We start from the raw sequence: 6,095 nt of genomic DNA on the forward strand, positions 1-6,095 counted from the left end.
TCCATGAGAAATTTGGGTGATTTCTCCATGAGGGGTTATAGGTGTTTCCATAGGGTTCACCCATGTAATTTACCTCTGCTATTTTAGGGTTCTCAGGATCATAAGCTTCTTCTTCAGAAGATGCCTCTTGAGTACTGTTGGATGCAGCTTGCATTCCATTCAGACTCTGAGAAATCATATTGACTTGCTGAGTCAATATTTTATTCTGAGCCAATATGGCATTCAGAGTATCAATTTCAAGAACTCCCTTCTTCTGAGGCGTCCCATTACTCACAGGATTCCTCTCAGAAGTGTACATAAACTGGTTGTTAGCAACCATGTCAATGAGTTCTTGAGCTTCTGCAGGCGTTTTCTTTAGGTGAATGGATCCACCTGCAGAAGTATCCAATGACATTTTAGCTAATTCAGATAGACCATCATAGAATATATCCAAGATGGTCCATTCTGAAAGCATGTCAGAAGGACACTTTTTGGTCAGTTGCTTGTATCTCTCCCAAGCTTCATAGAGGGATTCACCTTCCTTCTGTCTGAAGGTTTGAACATCCACTCTAAGCTTACTCAGCTTTTGAGGAGGAAAGAACTTGGCTAAGAAAGCCGTGACCAGCTTATCCCAAGAGTTCATGCTATCTTTGGGTTGAGAGTCCAACCACACTCTAGCTCTGTCTCTTACAGCAAATGGGAAAATCATGAGCCTGTAGACTTTAGGATCTACTCCATTAGTCTTAACAGTATCAAAGATCTGCAAGAATTCAGTTAAGAACTGAAAAGGATCTTCAGATGGAAGTCCATGAAACTTGCAGTTTTGTTGCATCAGAGAAACTAATTGAGGTTTCAGCTCAAGATTGTTTGCTCCAATGGTAGGGATGGAGATGCTTCTTCCATGTAAATTGGAATTAGGTGCAGTAAAGTCACCAAGCATCCTCCTTGCATTATCATTTTTGGCTGCCATCTCCTCTTCTTGTTCGAAAATTCCTGTAAGGTTGTCTCTGGATTGTTGTATTTTAACTTCTCTTAGTTTTCTTTTCAGAGTCCTTTCAGGTTCAGGGTCTGCTTCAACAAGAATGTTCTTGTCCTTGCTCCTGCTCATATGAAAAAGAGGGAACAGAAAAATAATAATAATAGGGATCCTTTTTACCCAGGTATAGAGGTTCTCTTGTGTGAGTAGAAGAAGAAAAGAATGTAATGTAAAGAAGGGAGAAGAGAAAATTCGAACACAGATGGCAGAGAGGGTTCGAATTTGGGTGAGATGAAGTGTTAGTAGATGAATAAATAAATAGAATAAGATGAGAGAGGGAGAATTTCGAAAATAAATTTTGAAAAAGAGTTAGTGATTTTCGAAAATTAAAGGGGGAATAAAATTAAAATCAAAATTTGAAATAATTAGTTAATTAAAAGAATTTTGAAAAAGGAGGGAGATAATTTTTGAAAATTAGAGAGGGTTAGTTAGTTAGGTAGTTTTGAAAGAGATAAGAAACAAACAAAAGGTTAGTTAGTTAGTTGAAACAAATTTGAAAATCAATTTTGAAAAGATAAGAAGATAAGAAGTTAGAAAAGATATTTTAAAATCAAAATTTTGAAAAAGATATGTTTTAAAAAGATATGATTAAAAAGATATGATTTGAAAAAGATAAGATAAAAAGATATTTTTGAAAAGATATGATTGAAATTAGTTTTGAAAAAGATTTGATTTTTAAAATCACAATTAATGACTTGATTCACAAGAAATCACAAGATATGATTCTAGAACTTAAAGTTTGAATCTTTCTTAACAAGTAAGTAACAAACTTGAAATTTTTGAATAAAAACATTAATTGTTGAAGATATTTTCGAAAATTATGAGATGAAATTATGAAAAAGATTTTTGAAAAATATTTTTAAAATTTTCGAAAATAAATAAGAAAAAGGAAAAAGATTTGATTTTTTTGAAAAAGATTTTGAAAAGATAAGATTTTCAAATTGAAAATTTGATTTGACTCATAAAAACAACTAGATTTTAAAATTTTTTTGAAAAAGTCAATCCAAATTTTCGAAATTTATGAGAGAAAAAGGGAAAGATATTTTTTTGATTTTTTGAATTTTTAATGATGAAAGAGAAAAATAAAAAAAATGACTCACAACATGAAAATTATGAATCAAAACACATGATGCATGCAAGAACATTATGAATGTCAAGATGAACACCAAGAACACTTTGAAGATCATGATGAACATCAAGAACATATTTTTGAAAAATTTTCAATGCAAAGAAAACATGCAAGACACCAAACTTAGAAATCTTTCATGTTCAGACACTATGAATGCAAGAATTCATATGAAAAACAAGAAAAGACACAAAACAAGAAAATATGAAGATCAAACAAGAAGACTGGCCAAGAACAACTTGAAGATCATGAAGAACAATATGAATGCATGAATTTTTCGAAAATTTTATGCAAACTTTAAAACATGCGATTGACACCAAACTTAAAATTTACTCAAGACTCAAACAAGAAACAAAAAATATTTTTGATTTTTATGATTTTATGATTTTTTTGGATTTTTTTTTCGAAAATTAATGTGAAAAAGAAAATAAGAATTCCAAAATCTTTAAGAAGAATTCCAGGAATCTTTCAATATTAGCCCAAAGCTCCAATCAAAGGGTTGGACATGGCTTAATAGCCAGTCAAGCTTTAGTATGTAACTCAGATATACTGCTCATTAGTTATCAAATTAACTTGCCTCTATGCTGATGGTTTGGAAGCCTTAGTCCAAAAGATTTTAGACATGGCTTTACAGCCAGCCAGGCTTCAACATGCTTTATGAAACACTAGAATTCATTCTTAAAAATTCTGAAGAAAAATATAAAATTTTTTTGAAAAGATTTATTTTTATATATATTTTTTTTCGAAAATTTATTTGAAGAAAAACGAAAACAAAGAAAAATTTTTTTAAAAAAAGTTTTTGAAAACCAAATAAAAGTTGAAACAAGAAGAAAATTACCTAATCTGAGCAATAAGATGAACCGTCAGTTGTCCAAACTCAAACAATCCCCGGCAACGGCGCCAAAAACTTGGTATGCGAAATTGTTACTCTGAGGTTGTAAAATTTCTTGTTCGTTCTCTCCCTGGCAATGGCGCCAATAACTGGTGCACAATACCATAGTCCAAACATAACTTCACAACTTCGCACAACTAACCAGCAAGTGCCTGGGTCGTCCAAGTAATAAAACCTTACGTGAGTAAGGGTCGATCCCACGGAGATTGTTAGTATGAAGCAAGCTATGGTCATCTTGTAAATCTCAGTCAGGCGGATATCAAATAGTTATGGAGTTTTCGAAAATAATAATAAATAAACAGAAAATAAAGATAGAAATACTTATGTAATTCATTGGTGAGAATTTCAGATAAGCGTATAGAGATGCTTTCGTTTCTCTGAACCTCTGCTTTCCTGCTGTCTGCATCCAATCAATCCTACTCCTCTCCATGGCAAGCTTTCTGTAAGGGCATCACCGTTGTCAATGGCTACATCCCATCCTCTTTGTGAAAATGGTCCAAATGCTCTGTCACGGCATGACTAATCATCTGGAGGTTCTCGATCATACTGGAATAGGATTTACTATCCTTTTGCGTCTGTCACTACGCCCAGCACTCGCGAGTTTGAAGTTCGTCACAGCCATCCCTTCCCAGATCCTACTCGGAATACCACAGACAAGGTTTAGACTTTCTGGATCTCAGGAATGGCCATCCATGGGTTCTAACTTATACCACGAAGATACTAATAACTCGGACTCGGTCCCCTGTATTAGATATCTAAGAGAGATTCATTCTAGCTTGTTGCATGTAGAACGAAAGTGTTTGTCAGGCACGCGTTCATAAGTGAGAATGATGATGAACGTCACATAATCATCACATTCATCATGTTCTTGGGTGCGAATGGATATCTTAGAAGCAGAATAAGTTGAATTGAATAGAAAACAGTAGTACTTTGCATTAAATCATGAGGAACAGCAGAGCTCCACACCTTAATCTATGGAGTGTAGAAACTCTACCGTTGAAAATACATAAGTGATGAAGGTTCAGGCATGGCCGAGAGGCCAGCCCCCAAACGTGATCAATATGATTCAAAGATGAACTAAAAATCCTAAGATGTTTAATACAATAGTAAAATGTCCTATATATACTAAACTAGTCACTAGGGTTTACAGAAGTAAGTAATTGATGCATAAATCCACTTCCGAGGCCCACTTGGTGTGTGCTTGGGCTGAGCTTGAAGTTTACACGTGGAGAGGTCATTCTTGGAGTTGAACGCCAGTTTGTAATGTGTTTCTGGCGTTCAACTCTGGTTCGTGACGTGTTTCTGGCGTTTAACTGCAGACTGTAGCGTAGACTGGCATTCAACGCCCTTTTGCATCATCTAAACTCGGCCAAAGTATATACTATTATATATTGCTGGAAAGCCCTGGATGTCTACTTTCTAACGCAATTGGAAGCGCGCCATTTTGATTTCTGTAGCTCCAGAAAATCCACTTTGAGTGTAGGGAGGTTAGAATCCAACAGCATCAGCAGTCCTTCTTCAACCTCTGAATATGATTTTTGCTCAAGTCCCTCAATTTCAGCCAGAAAATACCTGAAATCACAGAAAAACACACAAACTCATAGTAAAGTCCAGAAATGTGAATTTAACATAAAAACTAATAAAAACATCCCTAAAAGTAACTAGATCCTACTAAAAACATACTAAAAATAATGCCAAAAAGCGTATAAATTATCTGCTCATCAATGCATGTATTGGTTGATGATAGGTGAAGGAAGGCATGGAAGGAAGTTGAAGAAGGAGCATGAAAAGGAAGCCAAGTTGGACCACCAACGTTGCCTCAAACATTCAAATGAAGGCAGAGCAATTCTCTGCATAATTTGCTGGTGCTCACATTTGAGGGAACGTTGGAAAGCCAACGTTACCCCCAACGTTGTAATAAAATATGCTTTCTGGAGATTTTGAAAAAATGCAGTGACGCGCACGCGTGCTACACGCGTACGCGTGGATGGGTAATGTTGGACCCCAAACGCTATCTCCAACATTGGTGGCCAACGTGCGCGATTGTAATCTCAAAATTCTGAATTTGAAAACACGCAACGACGTGCACGCGTATATGGTGTGTACGCGCAGGCTTAACTTTTGAGAATCCACGCGCACGCGTGGATAGGCCAACGTTGAGGCCAACACTCTTCTACATGTTTTGAAAACTGGAAATGGGATTTTTGCATCCACGCGCACGCGTGCAGCACGCGCATGCGTGGATACACATTCTGATCCCAAGGGTGCAAACGCGCAAGGCACGCATACGCGTGGGTAGAAGAACGTTGGCACTCCAACATTGAGTCAATACCAATGACAGCAAATCTATTTGGTTTTTAAGAAGGGCGTTTGAGTCAACGTTGGCCATCAAACGTTGACTCCAACTTGAGCACCAGAACCTTGCAATTCAAACAGATCTCTTTTCAATAGCAAGGGAAACTAATTGGAGCAACTTCAACCCAATTCCATCATAGCCAAAAGCCCAATTCAGAGATTGAAGATCAATGGAAGAAAGTGTATAAATAGCTTAGAATTTAAGTTAGCAGGGACTTTTACTTCACTTTTTTTTACTTTTCGGTTCATTTTAATTTCTAGCAATGTATCTTTCAATTCCAATTTTCATTTTGAGAGCTATGAACAACTAAACCCCTTTCATTGGGTTAGGGAGCTCTGTGTAATTCAATGGATCAATATTAGTTTTCATTCAACTTCTTCTTTCTTTTCTCTTGATTTTGCTAGAAAGCTTTCGTTCTTCATCCTATTGGATAGTTGTCTTGGGAAAGAAGCTATTCATAATTGGATCTCCTCTGAACCTTGGAAGAGGAATGAGGAGATCATGCTAAAATTACTTTCTCATATTGGATTAGGTTGGGATTTGGATAGATATAGTGACATGTAATCCTACCAACACTTTGATCTATGAATTTGTATGGTATAATCAGTAACCAAACTTTATCTCTTCCCATGAGCACTTAAATCAAGGAATTAGATAATTGTTCATGCTTAGAGAGATTAGATTGCCAAGGAATTGGGATCTAATC

The 6,095-nt window shown here is 35.9% G+C and overlaps 1 non-coding gene across 1 annotated transcript; it reads left to right on the plus strand.

The window, feature by feature from the left end:
- Positions 1-448: 448 nt before the first annotated feature.
- On the plus strand, positions 449-556 carry LOC148578421 (small nucleolar RNA R71). Its single transcript, XR_015903108.1, has one exon. It is a non-coding gene; the product is annotated as a small nucleolar RNA R71 (small nucleolar RNA).
- The last annotated feature ends 5,539 nt before the right edge of the window (positions 557-6,095 follow it).

This window comes from Arachis ipaensis, chromosome B1, assembly GCF_059453495.1.
Source record: "Arachis ipaensis isolate K30076 ecotype BB chromosome B1, ASM5945349v1, whole genome shotgun sequence".
In the NCBI taxonomy this organism is placed as follows: Eukaryota; Viridiplantae; Streptophyta; class Magnoliopsida; order Fabales; family Fabaceae; genus Arachis; species Arachis ipaensis.